Source organism: Triturus cristatus, chromosome 6 (genome assembly GCF_964204655.1).
Source record: "Triturus cristatus chromosome 6, aTriCri1.1, whole genome shotgun sequence".
In the NCBI taxonomy this organism is placed as follows: domain Eukaryota; kingdom Metazoa; phylum Chordata; class Amphibia; order Caudata; family Salamandridae; genus Triturus; species Triturus cristatus.
The window spans coordinates 1,335,566,151-1,335,589,186 of NC_140589.1; positions in this window are offsets into that span (position 1 = coordinate 1,335,566,151).

A 23,036-nucleotide genomic window follows, 5' to 3' on the forward strand; every position below is an offset into this window, starting at 1 on the left:
GAGAGAGAAGAAGTTGAGCTTGGAGTTTAGATTCGAGAACACCTGGGGGGATACATTTTAGGTTTCTGGTCAATTTCTTAGGTCCGTTAATTTTAGAGGCGGGGAGGTTTGCTGAGGTAGCAATGGTGAACAGTATAAAGTGATGGTCAGACCAGTCAATGGGGATGATATTGGTCACGGAGGTCAGATCTTCGTTGGACAGAATGACATCAAGTATGGCTCCTTAAGTGTGTGTTGGGGATAGGCATAGTTGTTTGAGTTCATTGATCTCAAGAAGAGTAGTGAGGAGGGAGATAGTGGGATCATTGGTATCGTTCCAATGGAGGTTAAGATCCCCAAGAAAGAGATTTTTTGAGTTGGATAATGCGGATTGCGTCAGGAATTCAGATAAGTCCTCAATGAAGGGCTGGGGTGGTCCCGGGGGGCTATAGATGTTGTGTAGACGAATTGGGAGAGAGTTTTGAGTTGACAGTTCAGCTTCCAGGTATTCACAGGAGGAGTAGCCAGGGTTAGTGACAAGGGATATCTGAAGTTCATTTTGAAAGATAATGGCTAGCCCACCCCAACTCTGTCAGGTCTATCTTTTCTAAGAATGGAGTATCCCGGGGGGGAGAGTAGGTCAAGTATGCTCGTTGAGTGGTCATTGAGCCAGGTTTCTGTGAGGAATGCAATATCAATGGATTCACTCAGGACAGTTTCCGAAATTTCCGTGGCATGTAGGATAGCGGAGCGACAGTTGACGAGCATGCACTTCAGTGGTGTGGGGTTGTATATGGAGGGTGGGCAAGAGTGGATCAACGTGAGTTGGGACGGTGGTCTGGGGAAAGCGGGGGAGGAGGGGGTTCTATTTGTCCCTATGATAACAGGGATGTGGGCGTAGGGGAGTGGAGGGTTAGTGGTTGGTACATTAGGAAGGTAGGAGTTGCATAGGTCGGCGAGGTCGGACGGGGAGAGATGGTTCGAGGTACGGTGAGGTCTATGAGAACTGCAGCGGAGAGGGAGCGATCTCCAAAGGTTGTGTTTGGTGTTAGGGATTTTTGAGGGAGGGTGGGTGTGGATTTTATGGTGAGGGAGGGTTCTAGAGCAGAGGAAGAAAAAATCTTTCCTGAGTCAGGCAAGTTCAGTAGTTAAATTAGATAGGTCACGTTCAATGTTGTGTAGGATCTGGGCAATTAAGGTGAGGGGAGGTACCGAGAGGGCGCGGTCTGTGTTATTTGCGGAGGGTGGACTAATGTGTGAGGGGGGAGATGGGGTAGATGGTGTGGGGTGAGGGGGGACGGGGCTGGGAGGAGTGAGGGCTTCGGTAATCAAATTAGATAGGTCGAGTTTGATGTTGTGTAGGCTCGGGGCAATCCAGGTACAGGGAGGGACTGAAGGGGCGTAGGAGGAGGGAGGAATATGATCTGGGGACAGAGAGTGGTCTGGATTAGTTGCGGATGGTGGCCTGCTGTGTGAGGGGGTAGATAGGGTGGTTGGTGTGGAGTGAGTGGTGGGGTTAGGTTATACAGGGGATTCGGATCTTCAGGTGATGTGGCCAGAGAGATTAAAAGGGCATAAAGCGAGTGAGCAACGGATATATTGGAGTGAGGGGATGTGTGTTTATCGGGGGTTGGGGTGAGGGGTTGGGAGATGGAGTAGGTAGGGCCTGAAGGGTGAGGATAGGAAGAATGGGGAGGAGAAGAGGGTGTACGGGATGGGTAGGAGTAGGGGGGTGAGGAGTTGTGTTAGGTGATTGAAGGGAAAGAACAGTGGAGTATGTGAGTAGTTGGGTCAGGGGAGGGAGGTTGGGGGTCAGGGGGATGGGGGTCATGGGAGGGGAATGATAAGTGGGTGACAGGGATTGGGGGCTACCGTTATTCAAGGAGCGGTCTGAGAAGTGAGAGTTCAGGGGGTTAGGGGGAGAGAGGGAAATTAGAGGGGGTGAGAAGTAGGTAATTGGGGATGGGGGATATCGTTAGCAGTAGAGAGGTCCAGGGAGGGAGGTGGTGAGGTCCATTGTTGGAGGATGGTGTTAGCTGCTTGGTTGAGAGTGGAGGTAGAGCGGGGGGAGGGGGAGGAAGAGGTTTGAGGAGCGCTATTCGTTTGGGGAGGTGGAGTGTTAGGCGCCGAGTGGTCAAGGAGGAGAGACATAGTGCTGAAGTGGTTTTCGAAGATGGAAAGGTGGGATGCCGTGGCTTGTATGAGGATGTTACCTGTTTTGAACATGGAGATATCAATATCACCATGAAAGGCTGGGGAGGGAGCGGTGGATATTTTGAATCCATATGGTATTTTGGTTGATTTAGAGATAGAGAGGTGTTGAAGGAAGATGCTCTTCCATTTGGAAGGACGTTTGGAGTAAAAGATGTAGTTGGTAATAATGGGGGAGGTTAGGCTGAGGTAGTTATCAACAATGAGTGTTTCAGGGTTATGGATAAGGAGTTTATGTTGGAAGTTTTTCCTTGCATGTTAGTAGTGATTTGGGAGGTAGAGAATGGTCCAAGAGTTGGGGCCATGTTTGGAGAGAGTAGGGTCCTGGGGGTGATGGTCAGTGCTGTGAGGGGGCATGTTGGGTGGACGTGGGAGGAAGACAGAGTGAAGAGAGGGAAGTTAAGGAGATGGGGGTAGAGGAGGATTGGGAACCAAAAGGGGGGGGCACTGGGAGAGTGGGGGGTAGAAAAATAGGGGCTAGATAAGGAAGTAGGGTAAACAAGCGAGGAATTATAATCAGGAGCAGATTAGATAGCAAAACAGATTACATCGCTAATATGGAGCAAATTAAATAGGTAAACAAACACAATAAATATGATGATTACTCAGAGAAGATGACTCAGGTCAGAGGTTGATCCTATAACTCTTTCCCTGTATTTTTACTCTTTGGGAGGTAGTCCTATGTCCCTTTCAATAGGCAGAGTGGGGTGCTAGGTCCTATTCATTCCTGTTTGTAGAATGAAGTGAATGCGTAGTCCTCTGTCTCTTTCCATGTATCTGTGTCAGGTGTGTTGGTCCTTCCTCTGTTTCCATGTATGTGGTTTTAAACTGCCATTTTGAAGAGGGGCTCAGACGATGGACCCCAATGGAGCTCAAAATGGGGTTTCAGTGTTGTTAAACCTCAGTCATCAAAAAATGATTAGAGCCAAGATCAATAGTCTGTGGGGAAGTGAAGTCAGATTTTGTCTTTAGGGTGGCGTGGCAGATTTGAGGAGTTGGGCCCACGAGGAGTCTATTCTAGTCAGGATGGATCAGGAGGGGCGAGGGCACAACCCTTACCTATTTATTTTCAGAGGCCGGTCTGTAGCCTGCAGTCAGGCCCCTCCGAGAAGTCTCGAGGGAGCTCCGTTGGACCTGGGACTTCAGGAGCTAGGGGCGGGCCGGACCGGTTGCTGCTGGAGTGGTGAGAAGAGGCCTCCCCCCTCTGAGCCGGAGTCAGAGACCGATCGGGAGGGGTGGAGGAAAGAGAGGTTTCTTGACAAATTCGCGTGATGGTTTGCTGCCTCAGGATGCTGCTGGCGTGGTGAAGAGGCCTTCCCCCTCTGAGGGAAGAGGAAAAGAGGTTCCGGGCCTGTCACAAGATGGTTTGCCGCGTTAGTGAAGCAGCGGCTGGACATAGAAGGGGTCGCTCTCACAGTGGATCGAGCACCTCCGGTTGCCAAACGACTTAATTGAGACTCAACAATGAATCTCCCCTCCGAAATGTGGCAGACTCAGGATGTCGGCATGGATCTCTAGCGGAGTGAAAGCGGAGCAAGCCCAACAGAAAGAGCCATGGACCGCTTCCGAAATGCGTCCATCAAGGAGGGCCATTCTGGGGCCCGATTTAATCCCAGCGGCCTGTAGTTGTGGGAGGCAGCAATCCGGCACGCAAAGAAACAATGGGCCCCTGCAGCTAGAAGGTCTCCTTGAGGCCTGTCACCACCAAGAGACTGCGACTGCCCCCAAACAGGAAGGAAGGCATCTCCAGGGCCCGAATCACTCCCTTTGGGCCTTCTGTGCAGGGAGGTCTCGCCTGGGCCCGATCCACTCCCCGCATCCTACAGTCATGTAAGGCATCGATCCGGGGCCCGATCCACTCTCTTTGGGCTTGCAGTCAAGGGAGGCTGCAATCCCGGACTAGAGAAACTATGGGCCCCCTAAGCACTAGGGGCCTCTCGAGGCTTGTCACCTCCAGGAAACAGCAGCTGCCCCAGCCGGCGGAGCCCTGCAAAATGACCTCAGTAAGGTGGACCCAGGCATGACGACGGCGCAAGACACCACGATCTACGCCAGACCCAGTCAAGCCTCTGGTCCGATGGCAGAGGGTGGCGGGTGATAAAAGGCCTCCCTGGTGGCCGGTCAGCTTCCTGGTTCTATTGTCGTCAAAGACGTCACTCCATGCCTGCCGAAGGGAGAGCAGCCTCGGGGGATTCCTGGTGCAGAGGCAGTCTGCCAGCCCACATTCGGAAGTTGAGAGGTCCGGGAACGCTGCAGTGTGACCGGTGAAAGGAGTCGTAGATCAACCTTCTCCATGTTGTGAGTCCGTTGAATCCAGGATGCAGGTAAAGAATAATCTAATTTACTATTTTAACAAGTAGCTTGGTTTGTTTGGCTCGATGGGCTGGGTTTTCCAGGGATTTAAGCCGATGGCGATCCCAGAACTCACGAGCCCGCAGGAAGACTTTTACTTGGCACAAACCTCAGTAGAGCTGATGTTGGTAAAACATGAAACACAAAGAAGCACCCTCATTTTCTTCATTAATCTGGTACAGGGATATTGCCTAATTTACTGTTCTCAGTCCATTTATAGGGCTCAAAAGTTTGATTTTTGGGGGGCGTAGCTTGCCAGGCTCAAAATGGCCGCGCTCTGAGAGAGCTCTCTGAGCCATCGCAATCCGCACATTATCCTGACATTCATGTGCTCTCTGCAAGCCTAGACCAGCGGCATGTAAAGTACCGGTGCCACGCTACAGTTTGGTTTGTTTCTTGCCGGAGGCTGGGAGCGTTAAGGACCAGAAGCAAATGCGGCCTAATCTCACGGCTCCCGCACCGACCTAAAGTGATCGACACTGCCGCTGGGGTCCACCTGCGGGAAGCCAGCCTTGGAGTTCGTCTGGCCTATAAGTGATTACGCAGCCCAGGCGCGGCCGCAGGGGTGACAACTGCTCCCCATCATCGGACCAGTGAAGAGTGCGAGGAAGTGAAAGGCATACACCGGACCAGCTGCACTGGAGGTATGCGCCTAGCTGCTACGTGACCGCTGTGCTTAGCGGAGGTGGGACTCCGTAGAACCCATTGCTGGAATTCAGCGCCCTACACGCGAGTGCGACACATCGATTAAGGGCAGTACCACACATTCGGGGCAAGAAACTGAACTGCGCCACCTCGCCCCAGGGTTAGAAGTAGAGACACGTGGCTCCGAGGTGCCTGGAAGGAGCACGTCAGGCCAGCTATCTGCATTGCTGCCGCACAGACATTTCCCACAGCCATCGCTTGAAGTTTCCGATTTGGCCTGGTGTCTGGATCACCTTTAGATACTACCGTCCTGAGACTTGACCTACGACGCCCCACCCTACAAGATACGTCCTCCAACTGGGGACCATATAAGGCCCATTTGTTGAGAATGGCCGCAGAGCGTGGGGACCTGGGATCTCCTCGGAGCGACCCAGTAGGGGCCGGGGAGCTGTTGGTGCGGAACTTGAGGGCGGCTAACAGTATTTAGTGGAGTCCAGGGAGCCTGAGATCGCGGCGGGGAATATATATATGCTCTGATCGGCGCTGCTGCTTCACGGGGCCTTGTCTGCGCATAGGTGGGAACCTCCTGGCCTATCTCGCATTAAGTGCGTTCCACAGTAGAGAATCCCAATAACACCGTGACCGGTGATTTCGATGGATCTATGACAATGCCCCCTAGGTGGAAACCAAAACTGTCTGTACTTACCACGGTGCCAAGCAACACTGGCCGATGCCCTGTGGAGCTGTCCTATGCAGCTACAGGAGTTTGGCTCTGGTTCACCCCTTGGCCGTCACCTACCCAGCCGGACATCAGACATTGTTTTCCTCGTCTCCCCGTTGTGTTTCCTATCTGCATTCCTTACCCCTGTTTACCTTTCCCCCCTACCTTTCACTACCCACAAGACATGTGTCTTGGCTATGCTACGTGCTAATAACTCTCATTATTGTGTAATCTCATGTTTTTCTCCTATGTATATACTTGGCTCCTGTAATTGATGTAATTTTGTAACCTGTAACTCGCTGATCCTCATGTAAAGCGCTCTGATACCTCTGGGTCTAGCCAGCACTATATAAAACTTTGCAAATAAATAAATAAATAAATATTCCCATTGAGACCAGGTGGGGGTTGCGGTGGTTTGACTTCCCGCCTGTGCACTGGGGACGTCTTCCCACTCCAACATATGCTCAGTAGAACCTATCACTGAATCCTGTGTGCCAGCGCTGGGCTTGAGTTTATACTGCTCGGGTACTGCTTGCACCCCTGACCTTATGTACAGTGCTTGGGGCAAACAGGACTGGGAGGTGTGAGGGGCCCACACCTCCCCCCCTCTCCCTTCACATTAGCATGGGCAAGGTGGACAAAACGCAACCTAAGCTACAGTTTGAGCAACGAAAATCGAGGAGTAGAGATATGGAGGGGACTCGACCTCCCGAGGTGCAGGCAGACATGTCTGAAGAAGTGACTGGCGATATCAGGCAGATCCTGGCAGCGATGCAGAAAAGCCTATCTACTATTGATGGGAAAATAGATACCCTGGCATACCACATGGATAGAATGTCAGAGCGCCTCGACAAGCACACTGAACGAATCGACATGACCAAGAGACGTGTGTCGGAGGTAGAGGAAGAGCAATCGGAGGCTGACACTGCCCAAAAACAGCTGGCGAAAACCCTCACCGCATTGCTAGATAAGGCGGAGGACTTTGAGGCTAGGTCCAGAAGGAGCAACATACGCGTTACGGGCCTGCCGGAATGCACAGCGGTGAGAAACATGGAAGTGTTCATTGAGAAACTCCTAGTCACACTACTGAGCCGTGAAACCTTCTTGGAAATATTTGTGGTGGAACGTGTGCACCGCTCGCTTGGCCCTAGGCCCCTTCCGGGGACCCGCCGCGACCAGAAATCGCAAAACTGTTAAATTACAGAGACAGAGGTGCAGCCTTGAAACAAGCTAGAGAAAAAAGAGACCTTCAATATGAGGGATCCACAATATCAATATATCCGGACTTCACCATGAAGGTGCAGAATGGCCAGATGACAGTTTGCTCCACTGAAGCGGCGACTGCAGGAACAGATCCTGGACTACGCCATGCTTTACCCGGCCAGACTAAGGGTTAATATGAATGGCAAATCTAACATCTTCCTGGATCCAAAATCCTTTCAGAAAGCCCTAAAGGAATTTACTACGGTGGCGGAGCGGATCAGAGAGTCGGAGAGACTAGATGAGGCGGCTGGTGGCGATGTGGGGGAACAGGACTAGAGAGGCCACCGACCTACAAATGCTGCTGGGTAAATCTAGGTTTAACAGAGTCATTGGAGGTAATTATGTTCCCCCCCACACCAGGTTACTGACTACAGCCAGACTCTTTGAAACTGAGACTAACGGATTAATGAAGTCTGAGTATTGCAAGCATTGTTAAGTTTACTTGATATGCTGGGAGGGAGAGCTATATTGAATGTGTAAACCTGATGCCTAGTTTGCAGGAATGACACTATGCAAATATGGAAGTTGGGTGCTGATGCACCCCGGGTGTAAGTGAAGCTTATTTACTGTTGTGCATGGATGTACCAGACGTGTTCTGATGGCCATACTATATTTATGTTTTAGTGTTACACTTTGCGGTGGTGAGGTACCATCCGCCCAGTGTGTTACTCACCGTACTGCATCTGGTCTTATGATCTATGTGTGGTAGGGAGGGGGTGGGGGTTTTCGACTATGCTAAGTTGGGGACTGCATGGCGTGGGGGGGTATTTTTGTGAAGGTTCTGTTATTGTATTGTGTCTTTTCGGTCACAGTGTGCGCAACGTGCTTTATAACTCCAGCAGGATTGCCCCGAGGCAGGGTAGAGACCTGAGGTGTTTACTTGTCCGAATATATAGGAGAGGCATCGCTAAGGATGTTACCTCCAACGATGAATCCTGGGGGGTAGGCTGAAGCTTCTAACCTGGAATATCAGGGGCATAAACTATTTCAGGAAAACAGGAAAAGTGATCGCTTATCTCAATAGTCATAGTATAGATGTTGCCCTCTTGCAGGAGACACATTTACCCATGGACTCTCAGATGCTAACTCGTAGATGATTGCACGGAGTATTCCATTCCGCAGGCTATTCTACTTATGTTCGAAAGGTGCTCACTTGGATTAACCCCAAAAGTGGTATCTCTCTCGAGGCTATCGAGATGGACGAAGAGGGCAGGCATGCCATTCCCAAGTGTAAAGGGAAAGTTATGGAGTTCTTTATTGTTAATGTATATGACCCTAATTTCGACCATCTGCAATTTTACCGAGAACTCCTTGAGCGCATGCGGTGTTTGGTATAACTCCCACTGGTATGGGGTGGTGATTTTAACGGTACCCTTAATCCAGCTCTAGAAGGCTCTGGGCACCCTGCATGGCGTCAATCATTAGTAGCTAAGGCCAAAGAGGATGCAACTGCTGAGCTGAACTTGGTAGATATTTGGCGCTCCAGATCTCGGTGGGGGGGCTGGGGGATTCACACACTATTCTGTCCCACACGACCTGTATACCAGGATTGATTATGGGTTCATTTCTGGCTCCCTTGGCCCTGCGAGGTGCACCCACGATCATATTCATACCCCTCTCCCATACAATTAGACTTTGAGAGCCCACTGAAACGGCCAGCCCCATTCACTTGGAGGTTCCCGCCTTATGCACTTCTAGATAACGTATTCAAGACTGAGATGTCAGAAGCCAATGAGACCTGCTTTGATACAAATATTGGTTCAGTAACTCAGTTTTCTGCGATATCGGAGACCTTGAAGGTCTACATTAGAGGGATTGCTATCACTAAACACTCAGGGGTGCTCCGTTCAATTAGAAGCCATTTGGAAGTACTAGAAAAGAAATTGGCTGCTCTTGAACGGGAGACCCTGGAGACTGAGCAGGTCAAGGAGGACTTAATAAGAGATCCAGAGATCAACCTTTCCTCAGTTTTGTGAGCAGTGGTACGATATGGCGAATTCTCCAGCCTTAGAATTAACTGGACCAAATCCAACATTTTCCCCCTTACCACGGACATGGTTACGATTGAACTGGAATTTCCTTTGAACTGGTCCACTGAGTCTATGCGCTATTTGGGCATTCAGGTGCGCACAAACTCAGAAACGGTATTCAATGAGAACTACGGCAGGGTGGTCGCCAAGCTAGCAGATGATGTTAATAGATGGATGTGCCTCCCTTTATCTCTTCTTGGCCGTGTCTCCCTAATGAAATGGTGGTATTACCTAGGTTTCGGTTCTTATTTTTAAATATACCTATGATCCTCCCAGCTCATTTCTTTAAATGTATCCAATCCCTATTGGTTCGATTGACTTGGGCTGGTAAACAGCCTTGTGTCAAATGGGATATTCTTACACTCCCCTAGTCAATGGGTGGACTGGGTGCTCCAGATCTGGAACTTTACTATCGTGTGGTACAATACTTGCGTGCCTTTTACTGGCTGCATCAATAATCCCGTTCCCCGCATCTACATATAGAGAGGGTCGCTGCTGCGCCCTCTCCCTTGGCTGCATTCCTGTTTCGGGCACCGTCTAGGCACGCAGGTGCTCTAGATTCTATAAACGCCACCACGCATGCATGGCAGAATTTAATGAAACGACAGGCAGCCTCTATCTTTTATTCCCCACTCACGCCAGTTGAATGGTGTCTATGGCTACCGGTGATCATTGAGCCGGAAGTAATATGTGCCCTGACGCTTCTCGATATCTCCAAAATAGGTGATCTCTTCAAGGATGGAATGGGACGGGGATGGGATGAGATCGTCTCAGAAAGACAAGGTGTTACCCCATTGACGATGTTCCATTTCTATAGGGTTAGAAACACACCCTGTGACAGCCTTGGTAAAGAAATGTTGGACCCGCCGGAAGTTACTCCTTTTTCCTTTAATGCTACGAGCAGAGTCCCTCCATAAGTTAGTCTCTAATATTTACAGTCCAGCCCAAGACTACCAGAAGAATTATTTAATTAAAGCCAGTTGGGAGTGGCAAACTGATTTGGGGGTCACATTAGATGATGATATATGGCGATATTGTTGTGAGGCTACACAACATGTCTCCCTGAACTGAATTCACTGACTCATTCATTTAAAATTTATCAATAGGGTATATTATACTCCACTCTGATTACACAGATATGGCCTCGGTGACACAGCGAGATGTGAGAGATGTGGTGCAGACCCAGCGGGTTTCATACACCTGTCCTGGCTGTGTCCCAACATAGCCAAGTACTGGATAGCAATATTCCCAAAACTAAGAGATATTACAGGAGAGACTCTGACACCAGACCCCTTGCTGGCTCTGCTAGGTTACTCTAAGGATGTACGGAAAGATAAAAGATGCTTGGTAGATAAGGGATTACTGATAGCAAAGAGGGGAGTAGCTATGTGCTGGGCTAGAGGGCCACCTCCTACTATGATGCAATGGTCAAAAAACATGTTGTTTTGCAACACGCTCTCCGAATTATATAGCGATCTACTTCCTCTTCAGAGTCGCCCCAAGAACTTCTGGAGCCTGTACCAGAGCTATCTAGCCGGTTAAGAGTGAAAAGTTATCTGGAATCCCGGCTCCTTCCCGCCTGTGGGGGGTATGCTGCAAGCAGTGCTACGCAGCTACAGGCTTTCCTATTGGGTTTCTACACCAGGTTCTAGCTATGTAAAACACGTCTGCAAACTGTTCCAGTGGAATTTTTTCTGTACTATTTCTATAGGCAATTCCCCAATTTGATTAAATGGAACCCAAGATACTGTTGTATAGGAATTGCATGAGGATGCATTGCTCCCTTGAATGTACACCCCTGTGAACTTGTGTTCAGATATTTATTATGTCTCCCGACCTATACGTATGTACACTGTGACTGCTTTAATTTCAATTCCTTTTTGTATGGTTTGTTTTGTCTTCTTATTTGCAAAATTCAATAAATGAAATTAAAAAAATGAAAAGATTTTGGATTTGTATGGGTTACTGGAATGATTCTGTGCAGTTTTATAGACTGTTGATTGAAGGCATCCCAGTAAATTTGCAGAAGAGATAATAATGGGAAAAAATCCTTCCAGTTTTAACTTTCAATAGCTAAGACTTAATAATTAGCATCAGATAACCTGATTGAAATAGACAAAGTTGAAAGATGGTTGACCTTGGTTTTAAGTAGGAAATACTATTCCTTGCATCAACCTCGTTGAGGCATAACATGCTATACATTTGTGTACTGGTGGACAATATTGTCTCTTTGGGCAACTGAATGCTTCTGCTACCCTGTGAATAATCAGACACCAATGGGCAAAGGATCGGCCCCTAAGGTTTACCAGATGACATTGGTATGGAGGGATCATCATTTGTTCAGACTTTATCTACTGCACAAAAACAAGGAAAAGCGCGTCTCAATTGCATGCTACCTTCCTCTCAGTTCATGCAAGTGACCCCTGTGTACATGGGCTCCCTGTGGTCAATTATACTAAATGCTGGAGAAGATATATAAAAAATAACCAGCAATCACCTCCACCATCCCGCCTAAGGAGAACATTAAGGGTGACATTGGTGTAGCTCAACATGAAAGTCACGCCGATAAGGACACATAGGCTGGGTTTGTCAATGTTCTTTTGTAAGGGCAATGCTACATCATTTACAATCAGTTGACTAATGAAGGTTAATTTTATGAAGGGAAAAAACAAATGCAGTAAGTAAACACTGTCTACTTTTGTGATTAATAAATGTAAGATGTTGATTACTTTCTAAATCAGAGGGGCAGATTCCATGTGATAAAAAACACACTGAAGAAGCAAGAACATTGGACTGTGTAACCATTTATGTTGGAAACACGCCGCCTACATATGGAAATGGACTAGGTGATGGCTGCAGTCTGATAAACATGTCAAGCTCCAATTCTTCAAATGAAGACTAAGAAGAAATACATTGAGTGACAAATGTATACAAACCCAATGTATCTGTTGCATCATTATTATAACTGATAATTTTAGGGATGTGCGAAGTGCGCATGATTTGCTTTTGCATTATTACCTGAAATTTTGGCAACCTTTTATGTAATTAAGTGATTTCTAAATCTGTAATTTAACGCTGCATGAAGATGCGAAATGTGTCCTTATGTCAATTTGTTGATAAGAGGATGTACTTTCCAATAAAAATAGTGCAGAGAAAACAGTTGCTGCGAACAACAGCGTCTTGCATTCTGGTTGTTTGCATTCTTCCTACGTTCCTGGGCTACAATTTTGCCACAAAGGTCAGTGTAATTGCGTGACGTGTTGTAATAGCAAAATTCCAGGAATTTCGCAAAACAATCGTAAGGTGACATTCCTGAAATAATGCGCAACTTACATTTCTCCATAGCCTAATAATTTTGGTATTGTTTATGAAGAACTGGGAGGCAGATTTACAACCCCCTTGCGCCGACTTTACACCGCTGTTGCGCAGTGGTGTCGTAAACAATGCGCCATGATGCAACATATTTACAACGTGACGCAACTAGGGAGATGCGTCACATTGTAAAGCCCTGCGCTAGATTATACCTGCGTCAGGTATAATGTATGCAGGGTAGGCGTTCCATTGCAAGGAAGCTTCATAAAAGTGACGCAGTGAAATCTACACTTTTACAAGCCACTGCGTCAAAACCTTGCGCCTCCTTGAAGCCGGCATAAGGAGTGACGCAGCATGTTAGGAATAGGCATTCCTAACCATTGCTGGAGTTGGGTCATACTTGCGACACAACTCCAGCAATGCACTGCCCTAATGCCGACAAGATGCGCCACGCATCTGTCTATCCTTGCGCCACGAAGCGCCACATTGTAAATGCGGCACATCCATGTGGCGCAAGGCTTTCTTTATATCACGCAAATTTACTGGCGCATCCCTGCTAATATGCAGGGATACGCCAGTTCTTGTAACTCTGCCCCTGGGTGTTTTGCTAACCTTTTTCTTCTGAATGAGATATGGGGAAAGCTGCAGATTAACACAGGATATCAGTGCATTGGTATACGATTTTCAAGTTATTCTTTGCTTGACCGCATTGCCTCGTTTTACGTAATTTGCTTGAGGCTTTGAGTGGACCCTGAATATTTTGCATGGTGTGAACAATGCTACTCTATCTCAAGTTTACATTCAGCACCTGAAACTCCAAGCAGCTAAAGGTTTTAAGTTGTACTATTCTGACTTGTGAGTGACTGGTGGAAGTTAAAAAGTGATGGACCAAGGAATTACAGAAATAAATAATTGATTAATAATAGTGAAGGGCAAGGTTGATAGAGCAAAGTCTTTCAATTACAGGGAACAATTACGAAAATTAGCTTTTCTTTGAAAATAGCAATATATTGGTGCCATCTACCCAGAGACAAATCACGCCTCACACAAAGTCCAAAGATGTCCTCCTGGAGGGATCTTGTGACTGTGTTCTACCTACCCTGCGTGTGTACTTGACAGAGAAAAAGGTTCCGCAGGCAGGAGAACACGAATTGAGATCGGGTGCCACAACGAGAAGAGCATTCCTATTGTGAAAGCCAAGGAGAAAATTGCAAAACAAACCCAAACGGAGACTTATAGTAAATATGTTTTTTTAAAAGAGTGAAGAGTTTTCCCATAATTGTGTAAGTTTTTTAAAGTCAGTGACTCCCTTATGAAGTACAACAGTGCATTGTTTCTTAATTATATAGTATTTCAAAATCAAGAATAATTAAATCATCCAGCCTGACAATAGCTACTGTGTTTACAAACAATGTTAGCGAGTTCCAACAGTTGTTCTTGGCATCACGCTGCTTCCTTTTCAATTTATTAGAAAAACAGGTTGGCTGAACGTGAACCTGGTCGGTTTGCAAGGCTGTACACTTAAGCAACAATAATGAATTCAGAGCAGGCTTTCAACCACATTAAAGCATTATAATGGAAATAAAACTCGCAAGTGAATTCTGCTGTGTATGTACTAGGCATAATGAGGTAGATTTACTAACATATCACGCAACGCAACGCAGCGCAGCAAAGCAACGCAGCACAGCAAAGCAAAGCAACGCAGCACAGCAAAGCAAATTGCTGCACTTCGTTCTGTGAAAGGGAGACATCAGAAATGCGTCATTTATAAAGATATGGCACATTTCTACTGTCTCCTAGCGCTGTCCCACTATGTGCTGCTGAGAGTCAACGCAGGCATCCTTGCATAATGGTGCAAGGGTGCCTGCGTTAAAGCAGAATTGTTTTTATGCAGAAAGGGACACCTTCCTGCAAAAAAGCAATCCTTAAAGGCATTTTCCTTTTTCTGTGTTATGCAGAATGCATCACAGATAGAAAAAGGAAATAACGTGGAGAGATAAAGATGTTTCTCCTCGTTATGCCTGGACGGCGCACCATTTCAACACAGTCTCAGGTTTAAACTGTTTGTAAATCTAAGAATGCAACAAAATCCACTGCTGGATGCATGAAAGGGCCCACCCTCCACCCATGGAACACCTCACTGTCACAAAGTAACACAAGGCAGTGAGATGCCCTACCTTGGATTTACTGAACCACTCAAAGCCATACAATGTGGCTTAATAAATCCCAGTTTAGGGCATGCGTTCCTTTGCATCTCCTTGCGTCACGTGTCCAAAGGGAGCCAAAGACTTTAGTAAATCTGACCCAACATTCCCAGCTGGATCCAAACATTACAATGTTACCCCTCTTTGTCATCACATTCCTGACTATGGATCTGTTTCACAAAAAAATTAACTTTACACACTCCAGTTTTCTTCTATATTTGTATTACATTTTCAACTTATCATGCGCTAGTGTGCCTGTCTCCAAGATGGCTCCACTTATGTGAGGCTCCTTGCACCGGGCAATACTATCCGGCATATTCCTCATTCTACAACAAGCATCCAGACCATAAATTAAATTAAATCTTAAAAAATCTTCATTGTGCCAATAGCATATAATAGCTATGGGAGACAAAAACTCCACAACAACGGCATGGATGGCTTAGGCTGTCAATGCTGGGGCCTGCCCAGTCGCAAGAAGAGGTGGGCTGCATCTGGCCTGGTGTGGTGCGATGCCAGGACAGCCCCTGTGAGTGGTGCTGTGGGGAGCGCAGACCCCAAACGGTACCTGCAGGCTTTAGTTGTGTAGCAGGAGAGCCCGGATTGGGATTGCAGCTGAGTTCTGCTCGTGTTCTCCGACACCAAGCTCTGGCCTGGGGGTGGGGCTGTGGTTGACTGGCACTACAGATAAGCTTCATCCTTGGTGAGGGATGTGGCCTGCTTGTGCCATTCTGGCACTGGAGCTGCCCTGCACTGAATACCTCATGAGATTGCAATAGAGACCCCCGACTGATAGACCCATACCCTCATGGGATAGACACTGTTCCCGATGATGCAAACTGGAAGGACAGCCTTCAGTGTAGAGAGTGTACAGCGAGTCTAGGAGGCATGCAAGGAGGCCGGAGACAAGACTCCCGCACCACCGTAGTTCCTAACTTTTGTATGGCACTATATTGTGGGCGATTGTCTGTCACTGTTGACCACAGTGGCACTACACATGCCTGGTTGCAGTTCCTGGTTGGATATTAGGAGGCCTACTGGAGGCTACAGGGTGCTTGGATAGTCTGCTTGGAAAAAGAAGACTGGACCTATGATAAAGGCCCCCTGGCAGTCAGAACATCGACAAGCAAACTGACCTTTACAGCCAACAAGGCTGCAAGGAAAATATCTGCCAAAAGGGCGGAATCACCTCTAACTAAGCCAGATATTAAATCCATTGTGCTCCAAAGGCAACAGAGCTTGACATCAATCAACATCCTAACACAAAGAGTCCGCAATATGGCCTCCGCCCTGGCGAAACCTGATAAACGCATTACTGTTGTGGATATAGCCCAACTCAACTATAGAGGACTCCGCAAATGACGCCATTGGTAATCTACTAGATATGCAAAAGGTCCTAGATGTAATCTAAGCAAAAAATGAAGACCTCAAGGCTCGCTCCAGGCAAAACAACCCACAGCTGGTGGGGTTTCCTGAATTCACGAATACTAGCAACATGGCCAACTTCGTGGAAGATCTCCTCAAGCGCCTATTTGGAGATTAAGTTTTCTCTTCGCTCTTTAATGTGGAGCGTTCTTAATGCTCGCGGGGTCCCCGGCAGCCTCCTAGTGCTCCCCCTAGTCTATCATAGCCCACCATTTCAATTATTGGGATTGGGATATGGTTCTGCGGCTGGCCTAAGAGCTTCTGCCCCTCATCCATGAGACAATATTATTTCCATGTATCTGAGCTTCACCCAAAAATACAAGAGGCCAGGTGAGTCTGCGATTAAGCAAAAATTACAACAGGAAGGCATCCAATATGTAATGCTATATCCGGCACGCCTCAAGGTCACACATGACAACAAGTCCTATATCTTTTGAGATCCCAAGGCTGCTTCTATCTTCCTGGGTAACCTTAGAGGTGGACAGCTCAGTCACTCCAGTGATCGGTTGGCCCAGATGCCACGGAACTGAATGATGTGGAATGAATTTGGCTGCTGTGAATCTCCTGGTGCAGAGGGCGCTAGCCGCTCTGAGTGCTGCTGTCCCCATTGCGCCTGCTCTGGATCTTCACATGGACTTACAGACGCCTGCCTGTAAGGCGGGGACGCCCTGTTGGCGCTTATGCGGAGGGACTCCCTGTGGGAACTGCATCCTCAACTACCAAAAGCTGAGTTGTGAAAGTCTCTTATGTTCCTTTACGACTCCTTTTTCTCACTACTTACTTATGACACTAAGTTTCCCCCATTAAGTCTTATGTATGTGCTGCTCAACTATATGCCCGGCGAGCACCCTCTGTTGCAAGGAGGTGCCACCATCTGGTACTCACCCATAGGGAACCCCTGTGTTACCTTCACACCATGAACACTCATTGACATGCTGTGTTACATTGACTAATTGTTGTGAAGAGAGAGAATGTTTCACTGGTAGGTTGGGGTGCCTAGTGTTGGTGGGGGAGAGGTGGACAAATGTGGTTGCACACTATAATGTGTTGATTTCGATTCAATTCCTACCCAGGTGAGTGGTCAGTGGGAGAAACTCTACAACACGTTGCGTGAGCATGATAGACCATCATCAGGCTGATGGCTCCAATGTATAACTCAGAAGCTTCTATTAACCTACAAAAAAGGAAAATAAGGGGTGTTGGAAACCACCGCAAGACCAGACAACTCTTAGCATATTTAGACTGCCATAAAAAAGACATAGTCCTCCTTCAGGAGGCACACTTTGGGACACAGACAGCTAGTACGTTTGCAGCACTGTGGAACAGCAGCAGGTCCTTCTCCTGTTATTCCTCAAACATGTGAGGGACAGCCTTATTGATGCCGTCGGGTACCCTTCAACGTTATTGCAGAGGAGAATGATCCACAAGAATGGTATAATATTATTCAGGCGCGTATAGCCACACAACATATAACAATAATCAATACATATGGGCCCAACATGGACAACCCTGGGTGTGTCCAACAGGTGTGGGAACACTGTGAGATGCTGTCCTCCAGGGAGGTGTTATGGGGTGATTTTAATCTGATACGAGACAAACACCTAGATAGCTCTTACCCACTCACTCCTACCCATCACGCTGCAGCCCAGGCCCTTAGGGATATTATGGATGCTCACAACCTAGTGGACCTATGGGTTGAAATGCACCCAGGCCAAAAAGACACACATTTCTACACACACTGCAAATGGACTAGACTCTATAATTGGTTGGACACACGGGACACCAGGGGATGGGTCACATGTGTAGAATATCTACAGTGCAAAAATGTAAACCACTCACCTGCCAAATTCACCACAATGAATCCAGACATCAAATGCTGTGCTTTTACGTGACACCTTCCCCTACTCGTGCTAACTGACACAGTATTTCTGGAGGACTTATGAACAGAGATATTAACACATTTCTCACTTAATGAGGGTTCTATTGCTTTGCCTGGACTTTTGTGGAGGCTTTTAAGGCCTATATACGGGGGATCTGCATCGTCAAACAACAAGGACTGCAGTCAGCTATCCATCATCTGTTAAATACTCTAGAGAAGGTACTGAATGTCCTAGAACATAGAGTATAATGAGAACTCCTCTACAGATACATTAACAAACATCCAGGCAACACTCGATGAAATTCGTGACAAAGCAGATAGAGAGGTGAAACATTTGTCTCGCTTTGCCACTGCCCAGATGTACGGGGATACTGACTGTTCAGGTAGAACTCTTGCCTGACTTAAAAGACACAATAGGGGGTCCCCTATAATAACACACCTGCAAAGTGATGATGGAACAATTTGTCAGAAATCAGAGGCCATTCTACAAGAATTTGTGGGGTACTATTCTAAATTATATGCGGCAAGGCATTAGGGCACCAAAGCAGACTTCACCGCTTACTTTAAGTGGATCACCCAAGCTTGGCTACAGGGGCCTCAATGCCTCTTGCTAGATCAACCCATTACACTAGACGAAATCAATGAGGCCATATCTGACCTCCAACTAGCCAGGAGGCGACGGATTCTACAAAGCATACGCTGCTATTATGGCACCTGACTCCAGCAGGTATTCGAGGATGCCAGGAGGGCCGGCTCTGTCCCCTCTTACTTGTAATAGGTTATCCTAATTATGTTATTAAAACCTGGGAGGAAGCCACAGTTCCAAGACTCCTACCGCCCATTATCGCGTATCAATTTTTGCCAAAATCATTGCTAACAGAATACTACTCCTGCTACCAAACCTGGTCCTCCCAGACCAGGCAGAATTCATACCTAGAAGATCTACATCACACACCCTGCACACACTTTTTGCACTATTGCACCAGATTGACCCACAGCAGAATGCAGTAGCAGTGATGTTGAGTGCCACTAAAGCATTTGATTCTGTTAAGTGGGGATATCTCTTTGCTGTTTTGAGCCACAAGGGCTTTCAGGCATGATTCCTCCGCTTAATATGGCTGATATTCACTACCCCTACAGCCCGAGTACGAGTAAATGACTTGACATCTGATCAGTTTGAGATCAGTCTGGGCATCCAGGATGCCCCCTGTCCCCCCTATTATTCACCTTAGCACCTGAGCCTTTGGCCTGTGCCTTTAGACAGTGGCATGGACATAGGGGAATTACTTTCTCATCAATCAATTTAACCATATCTCTTTATGTAGCTGGCATTACCCTCTATCTCTGCGATCCCAGACACAACATCACGCCTAATATACAGGAATTTACCATATATTGAATCTTATCCGAAATAGCGATAAACTTGAACATTTCCGCTGTGCTTCTGCTTACCCCTGCTACAAAGCAGCAGCAACTTGACTATCCCTTCCCATGGTGCACTACCTCCCTTAAATACCTTGGCATTCGGGTAAGCCGATATAAAGAGACCATAATTATTGAAAACTATTAATGTTATTTATTTATTTAAAGTGCTTTATAAAGCGCAAAAATGACCCAAGAGTATCAGAGCGCTGTACATATGATTGGAAACAGAATCAAAGACCTGAAATATTTTTTTTAAATGAGCACCTAACATACAACATAGAACAAAAACTAACATTAGAGCAAGATATGGTACGTTGTATCAGAGACATTATTAAACATCCACCATTCAGATCTATTATTAAACATCCACCATTCATTTATGAAGCACTGGGACAGATTCTCCAAGATGGCTTTCTTGGCCTGGTCTGAATGAGTTCTGTTCCAGGTACAGGAACTGTGTTTGTGTGGACTTCTACTGGGATAGAAGTGCTTCTGCTCTGCATTAGTATTCATGTCATTGGGGCACCCATGGGGACAGGCTAACCAAGACTTTATGTGAGGAATCTGTTCATTAGGATCCTTTTCACCTCTTTTTTGAAAATGTGAGTCAATGGGTTTGACCGAATCTCGGGTGGTAGGGAATTCCATATCCTTGGAGACGATCCTGAAAAGGAGCGCCTGTATGTTTTTTGTTTGCTGAATCTGAGTAGTTCTAGCCTGAGAGAGTTTGCACTTCTGAGGGAGCGGTTGCCTCCTGAGATGCAAATCTTTTCTGCCTTGTATCTAGGTTCATTATAATGTAAGGTTTTATGAGTGAGCAAGCGATTTTCAAATGAGTTCTGGCCTCAAGAGGGAGCCAGTTGAGAGACCTAAGTGATGGGGTAATGTGGTCAAAGTGTCTTGTACCTGTGACCAGTCTTGCAGCTGCATTGAGGGTCACTGTGAGTGAAGTGGTTCTCTACTTGGAAATACCTGAAAGGGTTGGAATTATTCTAGTCTGGAGACCACTAGTGATTATACTGCTAGTTTGAAATCTGGAGGAGGCAGAAATGGTTTCCCTTTCTGAGGTCGTTTGAGTTTGAATGATGACTGCATTTGGTTGCACTGATATGTGATAACATAACATGTTCAGATTCTTGTCAGTGTTATTCCAAGGGATTTAGTGGATCCAACAATGGGGGGTTTGCAGTTGAGGGCATCTTGGTGATTGAGCAAATCTTGGATATGTGTGGAGCTGTTATGTGGGGAGAAAAGTAGGAATTCTGTTTTCAGAGAGTTTAGTTTGAGGTTGTTTTGAGATAGCCAGGTTTGAGTTTTGACTTGAGTGTTATTTATTTGGATGACATCCTCTATGATATCTTTAAGTATAAATGTGCGTCATCTGCGTATATATGGAATGCAAGGTTCGATTGTTTGAGGATTTTTGTTATTGGATCCATATAGAGGTTAAAGTGTGTGGGGGAAGTAGTGCACTCTTGTTAACTCCACATCCCACCAGTGAGGCATTTGAGAGTGAGTTGCCAAATTTGATTTGTTTTGAACAGTTCTGCAAGAAGGATGAGAACCAGGAGAGCACATTCCCTGACACCCCCATTCTGTTTTCTAGCTATTCTAGTAGGTTGTTGCGATTGACTGTATCAAACGCTGACGAGAGGTCTAGGAGGATGGGTAGAAAGGAATCATTGTGGTCTAGCATCCTATGGGTGTCATCCATGATGTGAAAAATGGCTGATTCTGTGCTGTCAAAAACAATGAGCACTACGAAATTCAGTAAAATACTCAAAAAGTAAGAAAGCAAGTGAACATTATCATTTTTGATAAATCCCATCAGCCACAAAAGTAACAAACATCATCATTTGGGATTCATTGAATCATGCAAAAACCTCCAAAATGTGAGGGCTGCATCTTGTATGAGCAACCATACCTTTTTTGTATAGATACGTTTCACTCTAGTATTAATATCATACTGAGAATCCTTATGATGTAACTAGCATGTGTTTAGGTAGTGGTGATGGAAGCAGTGCAAGTGAACCGTGAGTGCAAATATTAAGATCATCTACCAGGCCAAAACAAACATTTTATTAAAAACTGACCAGGTGATGAGATTAAAAACAGATGTAGAATCAGTTTTTCAAAATAACTGCTTAAGTCCAAAAAGATAGGTCTACATGTTTCAGCCTCTAGATTTAATGACAATCAGGCTTTCGTCAGGACCAGAATGAACTTTTGCTACTGCTGTACCAATAATGTGATCCAAAAGTAAAAACAAAACAGTGATAAAATGTACGAAACCAACTTATGTTGGGAGCTCAGATCGGACGGGTAATGGCAAAAATAACTGGATCGGTAGTAGAGCGATCTCGGATACGGGATCTGCATTGCTTCCAAGGTGCCGCACCTTGGAATCAATCGTCCGATCTGAGCTCCCGCCATTCACCCTCCAGAGAGGAGCTTTCATACTCCTCACGTCGGAGTTCCGGCCACGTTTTTCTTCAGAATTTTTTCATTTCCTCGTAACAGCCCTGATGAGTCACAACAGCTACACGAAACACGTGTCGGCTGATTACTTTCTTATATGTATTGGTCTGAAAATATTATTATAAATAAATTTTGTTCACAAACGCACCTGATGTCGACCTGTGTGTTTTCATAAAAAGAATTTTCAATTACTCTCTTGATTGTGATGGACATAATCAGCTTCTACTAACTTATCCATACGTGTTCACAGGATTTCATTTTCATTTTATTGATGTGGGCCATGACCTACTCATTTGCAGGGGTAATTTCCTTGGGTTTGTCCCCCCTGACCTGGTAGCACCGGACACATATGTTCTTTGTGATACGATTTCGCACACGCACGAGCGCCAAGCTTCCTCTAAAACAATCAAACCCTTACCACTGCCAAATGCCAATAGTGAGAAGAGTCATTGGTAATAGACTTCCCAGGGTGCTGGAGAGTCACCATATGTCCTTTGGTAGACACCACGTGAAAAGGTTCTGCATCAAAAGGAGCATCAGATTTTTTTTTCCGCATCAGGCGTACGAAAACTCGATCTCCTTTTTAAAGACGATGTTCTTCGTTCGCATGTTGTCTTTTGTCCGCATACGCTTTCATCTTTTGTTTATGAACCAAGTCCTTCTCATGAGTTGCATTCTTGTCTGTCTCTCTCTGATAGTTCCAATGAGGTACCTTGGTTGTCATTGCTCTCCTGAACATCAGTGTTGCAGTACTTTCACCTATGGTCGAGTGAGGTATTGAACAATATGCTCTTAGGGTAGAATTTAACACAGTTTTTAGATCGAGCTTCTCAAGAGTAGCAAGCTGCTCTTCCTTCCTGAGCGTAATCACAGAGCGCTTAACAAGTCGGTTGGCCTAAGGCCACAAAGGTGTGCTCTTTTGATGCTTTATATTCAGATTATCTAAGAAATCTTTGAACTCTCAACAATTAAAAGTCAGGCCATTGTCAGATTTCAGTATGGCTGGAACACCCCATGTCGTAAAGATGCCTTCCAGTCTCTCAATGACATTTATTTATATATTTATTTATTTAAAAGGTTTTATATAGCGCTGGCTGGACCCAAGAGTATCAGAG